The following is an 8,962-nucleotide window of genomic DNA, read 5'->3' on the forward strand; positions in this document are numbered from 1 at the left end:
AGTGGCAAAGTGGTTAGCACTGCTGTCTCACAGCGCCAGGGACCCAGGTTCGAATTTAGCATCGACAATGCACCTAATCAGAACATCTTTTGGACTGTGGGAGGATACCCATGCAAACATGGGGAGAACATGCAGACTCTGCACAGACAGTGACCCAAGCCAGGAATCGAACCCAGGTCCCTGGCGTTGAGAAGCAGCAGTGCTAACCACTGTGCCACCGTGTCGTCCATCAGCAGAACTTGCTGATGCTAGCAAAGCCTTCACTTGACCAAATTAACCATCATGCTTTGTGTTTTGAGCGCAGTTCATTTTGAGCGCATCTTCCGTCCAGCTCCTTCTTATATTTTGATGTCCCATGTTTCCAACTTGAGACAGGGTTACACCACAGCTAGTCTACATTTATTCGGATAAAATAAATAACAAAATGGTTACAGACTTAATAAGTGTACTTAAAAAGGTAAATAATACATTGGCTTACACAAGCTTGTAACTCGGCAATTAATTGCTTCATAAAAATGTTTGACCAATTGGTTGAACTCACCAGATAGCTGCCCTAGGGACAAGCAGCCAGAGGAAAGAGACTCATTATTATTTGCTGTATGAAAAGCTCCCTAGCTCCTCTCTACAAATAAATAACTTTGTGGTATTTGAAAGTGGGTGGAGAATTCATCCCAAGTTCCTACTCTTGGCGTGTCGTTTGTGTTCACAGAGGCAATTTAACCCTCTACACGGTTAGTTTTCAGAACAAATTAACTGAAATTACTCTCATCAGGAATCCCATTGTTGCCTTTTGATTCCAAACATTGTACCTGATCAACTGTATGATGTTTCAAGTTGCAATTTTGTTTTTACGTCGCCAAAAGTAGAAATCTCTTACTGTGAGCATAAGGTGCCAGTTTCTGCATTTGACACAGTAAAAAACACAAGTGACACAATGGGCAGGATTTTATAGCTTCACTGGTCCCAAAACAGTAAAATCCCACCTGAGGTCAACGGACCTTCCCACTCCGATTCCTGTGGCGGGTGGGGCGGTAAAATTCTGGCCAGTGTGTTTGGGAGGTCTGATGTTCTGTGCAGCTTTGGAGTGTAAATAGGACACAGGTTAGCGCTCACTGCAGAGGTGGATTTACAATGAAATGCACAGTGCGTAGGCCCAGGGCCCTGATCAATGGGATTGGGGGGAGGGGGGAACCCTGCCCTGGCCACTGGGCACCAATCACTGCCTGATAACTCTGCATTTGCTGATTGGCCCATTTTGAGCCAATCAGCAGGCCAAGTGAGTCAGACGGTCAACAGCTGTAAGCAGTGAGGTGAGCAACCGAGGGGCAACTCGTCCCAGCCAGGGCTGAGGGTAGGCCAGCAGCAGCGAGACGTAAGGCGCCGAATCAAACCTTACCAGCATGAGGAGATGAAGAGTGAGGCAGGAGACTACTTTGAAGACCCCAGGTGAGTGAGGTTAGGGAGATTGTGAGAATGGGAGAGTGGGAAGGGAATGGGGGGGGGGGGGGGGGGGAGACTGTGAGGGGATGAGGGGGAAAGAGTGTGAGGAGATGGGGAGTGGGGGTGAAGAGTGTGGGTATGTGGGGCGACTATCATAGTGACAAGCAATAAGCTTGGAATTTAGTTCAGCAACTTTTCATACAAGTGTGGTTTTACAAATTAAAAAGCACCGAAGCAGTGATCAATTTGTATATTTTTCTGGCATGCGTCTTTGTGTTTTGTGGGATGAGGGTTATGAGGTGGCGGGGTGTGGTCAGGAGGAGTGTGATGCCAGGGGGCAGATAACAAGGTTTAAGTATAAGGTCCCACAAAGTGTAAAGCTGCCTCTGACTGATTGTAGAAATGAGTCCTCAGCTTCAGATCTGTCGGGAGACAATTAATGACGTTTAGGTGTTTTGTCATGGGATGTGAAAAAAATCAGAGGAGGAGGGTACATTTTATATTAAATCCAAACAAAGCAAACTACGAAGGAATGAGGCATTAGTTGGCTAAATTACTTTGGAGAACTTCATGAAAAGACATGACTGTGGTTAAGTAATGGCTAATATTCAAGGAACGGGTTTATGCACTGCAACAGTTATACATTCCTTTCTGGTGCCAAACACATCAAGAAAAGTGATCCAATCATGGCTTACAAAACAAATTAAAGACAGTATTAGATTAAAGAGGAGTCACAAAGTTGCTAAAAGAAGCAGCAAGCCCGAGGATTGGGAGCAGTTCAGTATTCAACAAAGGAGGACTGAGAGATTCAGCGAGAGGGAAGTATTAGAGTATGGGAGTAAACTTGCAAGTAACATAAAATAGGACTGCTAAGCTTCTATATGTAAAGAAAAAGATTAGTAAAGATAAATGTAGGCCCCTTACAGTCCAAACCAGAAGAATTTATAATAGAGAACAAGAAAGTGGCAGAGCAATTAAACAATAACTTTGCTTCTGTCTTCATGGAGGAAGACACAAAAAACTTCCCAGAAATGCTCGGGAACCAAGGATCTGGTGAGAAAGAGAATTGAAGGAAATTAGTATTATTTAAAAAATCGTGCTGGAGAAATTAATGGGACTGAAAGCTAATAAATCCCCAGAGCCTGATGATCTACATCCCAGGGTAATAAAGGAGGTGGCCATGGAAAAGACGGATGCATAAGTTGTCATCCTCCAAACTTCTGTAGATTCCGGAGCAGTTCCCAGTAGACTGAAGCATGGCAAATATAACTCTGGTATTTAAAAAAGGAGGACGAGAGAAAACAGGGAAAAACAGACTGGTTAGCCTAGCATTAGTAGTGTGAAAATGCGAGAGCCTATTATAAAGGCGATAACAGGACACTTTTAATAAATATCAACAGGATTAGACAAAGTCAACATGGATTTAAGAAAGGGGAATTATTATTTGACAAACCCATTGGAGTTCTTTGATGATGTAACCAGTAGAAAAGATAAGGGAGAACCAGTAGATGTGATGTGTTTGGATTTTCAGAAAGGTTTTGATAAAGTCTCACATAAAAGGTTATTATGCAAAATTAAAGAACAAGGAATTGGCGGTAATATATTGGCATGGATTAAGAATTGGTTAGCAGAGAAGAAACAGAGTAGGAATAAATGGGTCTTTTTTGAAGTGGTAGGCAGTGACTAGTGGGGTTCTGCCAAGTTCAGTGTTTGGGCCCCACCTATTCAGAATAAATATCAATGATTTGGATGGGTGAAGCAAATTTAATATTTCCAAGTTTGCTGATGACACAAAACTTGGTGGAATTGTGAGTGGTGGAGAGGATATTAAAAGGCTTCAAAGTGACTTAGACAAGTTGAGTGAGTGGGCAAATACATGACAAATGCAATATTACATGGATAAACATGAAGTTATCCAACATGGATGGAGAAACAAAACGGCAGATTATTATTTAAATGGTGATAGACGTTAAATGTTGATGTATGAAGGGATGTGGGTGTCCGAGCACACCAGTCGTTGAAAGAAAGCAGAAAAGGAAGCAGTTAGGAAGGCAAGTGGTATGCTGGACTTCATTGCAAGAGGATTTGAGAAAAGGAGCAAGAATGTCTTCCTGCAGCTTTGTAGAAACCACACCTGAAGTATTGTGTGCAGTTTTTGTTTCCCTATCTAAGAAAGGATATACTTGCCAGAGAGAGAGTGCAGCAAAGGTTTACCAGACTGATTCTTGGGATGGCAGCATTGTCGTACGAGGAGAGATTGGGTCAATTGAGACTGCATTCACTGAAGTTTAGAAGAATGAGAGGGGATCGAATTAAAATGTATAAAATTCTGCTCAGGGCTGGATAGCCTGGATGCAAGGATGTTGTTTCCTCTGGTTTGGGGTCTAAAACAAGGGGCCACTGTCTCAGCATATGGGGTGGGCCATTTTGGACTGAGATTAGGAGAAACCTCTTCACTCAGAGGCTGGTGAACCTGTGAAATTCTCTACCACAGAAGGCTGTGGAGCCCAAAACACTGAATGTATTTAAGAAATAAATAGATTTCTGGGCTCGAAAGACATCAAGGCATATGGGGAAAGCACTGGAGTATAATGCTGAGATAAAGGATCAGCCATGATCATAATGAATGGTGGAGCAGTCTTGAAGGGCTGAATGCCCAACTTCTGCTCCTATTTTCTATATTTCTATGACATATGTTATAGCAGACAAATACCGTTTGTACAAAGTGGATTTGCCTTTTGCATGGAAGGTCCATTATACCTGAGGCACAGTTGACAGTATGAATGGCAGTAATGGTTGCACCACCGCAGCTTTTGATACATGAAATTAAATGTAAGTGCTTAATGCTCACTGCGGTAGAATTTCTAATTTAACGGGCAGTTCATCAACTGTGTAAGCAGGCTATAGGACCTGTATTCTTTACTGATATTCAGAGTCTGCCATTTTCAACCAACCTCCGTTTTTAAAGCTGAAAGTTATCATCTTATTAATTTCCCTCCACATTTTTCACATTCCTGTCAAGTACAAGGTATTGTCATATCTTAGCTTTTTTTGCTAGGCATTCACTTAAGCCATTGAATGTTCATTCAAGACAGAGAAAAAAAACAGTAAGATAATCTGGGGAGTATACCTTGAAGATGAGCTGGAGGTTTGCAATTGTTGTCAATTAGTAATCAGATTTCATTGCTTAATTTTTGTTGCAAAGGTTTTTTCTTTGTTTTCAGGCCTATTATTTTTTGTAAGGCCATTTATATTTTTATCTCTGAAATTTAAATTGTTGCAAACACAATTAAGAAAATGCCATTCTACTGCGCATATTTCTCTATTTCTTTGTTCAGGAAGAGGAATAAGACAGAGCCTCCTTGCAAATATCTTTTGCCAATAGCTGCAACGACTATTAATATGTCAGGTGAGATGTGCTTCTACTGCTTACGTTTCACCAGGAAGACTGTCACACAGAGAGTAAACACTCAGATAATCTAAGTGGCCAAGTGGCCTGCTTCCATGCTGTAAGTTCTAGGCATGTACTTCCATGTGTGCAATCACAATCATCCACCATCTTCTTCAACCAAACGTATAGACATGTTCCAAATCAAAACAGCTCTGCTCGTAACTGTTAAAGTGACGCAATTAACATTTACATAACTCGATGCTTTCAAGTGACAGCTGGCAATTTGTGCCAAGTATCTCAATTGTGCAAAAAACCGATGACAGATGTCTTGTTTTCTCAAACAAATTCCTCATTTGCTGTCGCCATGGAAAACAGCCAGCATTACACGCAAGTATTGTACTTTTCCATGTGGCAGCTTTCCTCAAAGTTTGCATCCCTGGATCATTTTGTTATACCGCCCTTCCTGCTGCCCTCTCTGTTGTGGAGGTGTAAATACAGTTAGTTTAGTAATAGCTGCCTGCAGCGAGCACGTGTTAGTCTTACTCCGTGCAATGGTGAACAGACTGCTGACAATATGCTGTGATGGAATTTTCTTCAACATTTCATTTGGGAAATTAAGAACTGATTATTATTGTGGGACATTTTTGATTTTTCTGAAGTTGATTTTGAGGAACTTTCAGTGATGTGGAAGATTGCTTTGTGTGTATACATCATATGCAGCCAGTTCAGTGTGTAATTGAAAAATGGCACAGAAGGCACATTTGGGGACAGTGAGAAATTCAAACCCTAAGAAAGGTGTATCTACAGATGATGATTGCACATTTGGCTAAAAGTGAAGAAAATAGGAGATGACGATAATGTAAACACTTTCGTCACATTGATGGGGCCAAATGCTTTTGATGTGCTAACTAACCAATGTGATGATGTAATGGTATTGTCACTGGACTCAGGGTAATGCTCTGGGGACCCAGGTTCAAATCCCACCATAGCAGATGGTGAAATTTGAATTCAATAAATATCTGGAATTCAAAGTCTGATGATGGCCATGACACCATTGTTGTAAAAACCCAGCAGGTTCACTAACCCGGCTTGGGTCACTGTGCAGAGTCTGCACATTCTCCTCGTGTCTGTGTGGGTTTCCCCCCACAGTCCAAAAGATGTGCTGGTTAGGTGCATTGGTTATGCTAAATTCTCCCTCAATGGACCCGAACAGGTGCCAGAGTGTGGCGACTAGGGAATTTTCACAGTAACTTCTTTGCTGTGTTAATGTAAGCCTACTTGTGATAATAATAAATAAACTTCAAACATTTTTTAAAACTTTAAAACTTTAACGATCCTTTAGGGAAGAAAATTTGCCATCCTTACTTGGTCTGGCCTACCTGGATTCCCCAGCCGCACACACTGCAAGACTGGAAATTCCCTCCTGAACTCAATGGACCTTTAATTGGTCTGTCAAATTTTCTGTCTCGCCCGCTCCGATTCCTGCAGTGGGCAAGAAGGGAGAATTTCAGCCTACATGCAACTCCAGATGAAGTTGACTCTTAAAAAAATGTCCTCTAAAATGTCAGAACTCAGGTCAAGGCCAATTAGGGATGGAAAAAAAATGCTGGCCCCAGTCAGTCATGCCCACATCCCATCAATGCATTAAAAAAATGAGACCCTGGTACTATGGATTATTCTGAAATTAATGAACTCATGTTATGGCACAGCTAAGAATGAGATTACACTGAGAAGTACATTGAGTAATAGGAAGCACTGGCCAAGTGAAGCAGATCACATTCTCGAATTAAAGCAACTATCTCGCCACTGTGAGCATCGTGCAAACTTAGAAATCAACTTTGGAAACATGTTTGTAGGAGATTAAAGAACATTAAAATCCAGGCCAAACTTGTGAGCAAAGGCAATATGCTGATGTAGATGGAGGCCTGCGATAAGGTCAGAGCAATTGAAATGGCAGAAAGAGATTGATGTAAATTTGATTTAATTTTTTTATTGTCACATATATTGGTATACAGTGTAAAATATTGTCTCTTATGCCATACAGACAAAGCATACCATACATAGAGAAGAAAAGGAGACGGTGCAGAATGCAATGTTACTGTCATAGCTAGGGTGTAGAGAAAGATCAACTTAATATAAAGTATGTCCATTCAAAGGTCTAAGAGCAGCAGCTGTTCTTGAATCGGTTGGTATGTGACCTCATCTTTCTCCTGACTGAAAAAGGTGGAAGAGAGAATGTCCGGGTTGCGTGGGGTCCTTGATTATGCTGGCTCCTTTTCCAAGGCAGCAGGAAGTGTAGACAGAATCAATCAATGGTAGGTTGATTTGCATGATGGACTAGGCTTCGTTCACGACCCTTTTCTAGGGTTGGTTTGCATAATGAACTGGGCTTCTTTCACAACCTTTTATAATTTTTTATGGTCTTCGACAGAGCAGGAACCTTACCAAGCTGTGATATAACCAGAAAGGATGCTTTCTACGGTGCATCTGTAAATGTTAGTGACTGTCGTAGTGGACAACCAAATTTCCTTAGCTTCCTGAGAAAGTAGAGGCGTTGGTAGGCTTTCTTACCTATAGTGTCAGTATGGAGGGACCAGGGCAGGTTGTTGCTGATCTGGACACCTAGAAACTTGAAGCTCACACCATTTCCACTTCATCACCATTGATATAGACAGGGGAATGGCCTTACTGCGCTTTCTGAAGTCGATGAATGTCTCCTTTGTTTTACTGACATTGAGGGAGAGATTATTGTCATTGCACCAGTTCACTAGATTCTCTATCTCTTTCCTGCGCTCTGGCTCATCATTGTTTGAAATCCAACCCACTACAGTGGTGTCATCAGCAAACTTGAAAATCGAGTTGGGGGGAAATTGGCCACACAGTCATAGGTGCATAAGGAGTATAGTAGGGGGCTGAGGACACAGCCTTGTGGGGCACCGGTGTTGAGGATAACCGTGGAGGAGGTATTGTTGCCTATCCTTACTGATTGCAGTCTGTGGATTAGGAAGTTTAGGATACAGTCACAGAGGGAGGAACTAGGCCCCAAGCCACAGAGTTTGGAGATGAATTTTGTTGGAGTAATGGTGTTGAAAGCTGAGCTGTCATCAATAAATAGGAGTCCGACATAAATTTGTTAAATTGTAAGGGAGTTCTTATTCTGAATCAGCAGAGGGTGTCCACTGGATTTCAATGAGATCCAGGCCATGGCAGCCAAGTTAACAATCTGAGTCAGAATGTTGATGTAATCAATGCCACGTTAGCCACCAACCATTTACACACAGCCATTTCCACTCAAAGTGCTAGGCCCATGAGAAAGTTGGTAATATTCAGATGGCATACAGGAGTGGGAGAAACAGAAATGCTCCAAGTCGTGGTAAAGCTACCGGTCACAGCCACGCCCCAAACTGAGATCAGGGTAGAATCATAAGCTGGTTCAGGAGTCTGGAAACCCTCAAATGTGCGCATGACAGATGTGGAAACAGAAGTTGACGTTATCGAACAGGAAGATCAAGAGTTGTACTCAGTCAGAGGGCAAGAAAAAAAAGCACGGGGAAGATGAGAGTAATAGGCTTGAAGATAAAATTCTAGCACCCACAAGATAAACAAATGCTGGAGATTTGCAACTTGCATTCATCATTGGTAAAGCTGCAGCCAGGTGTGTTATCTGGCCAGGAAAATACACAAAGGTCTCAAAGTCACATTCCCTTACATACAACTGGGTGGGAAAATGACGAGTTATTCCAATAACAGTATCCCAGTGTGGAGCGAAGTTAGTGTTAGGTTGGAATATTATGATACATCCTATTAGCATCGTAGAATCATAGAATCGCTACAGTGTAGAAGGAGGCCATTCAGCCCATCAAGTCTGCACCAACTTTCTGAGTATCTTACCCAGGCACTCTCTCCTGCCCTTTCTCTGCAACTCCACACATTTAACATGGTTAATTCATCTAACCTACACATCTTGGGACACTAAGGGGCAATTTACCACAGCCAATCCACTTAACCTGCACATCTTTGGACTTGCCCTTGACAGCAGGAGGAGGGAACAAAGTCACTCTGATGGGAAAAAATTGGCTTATGAAGATAATGTTAATCTTGGTTGAGTTATTTACAGTAGGGTTCACAAAG

The sequence above is a fragment of the Mustelus asterias genome, chromosome 6, assembly GCF_964213995.1.
Source record: "Mustelus asterias chromosome 6, sMusAst1.hap1.1, whole genome shotgun sequence".
NCBI classification, from domain to species: Eukaryota; Metazoa; Chordata; class Chondrichthyes; order Carcharhiniformes; family Triakidae; genus Mustelus; species Mustelus asterias.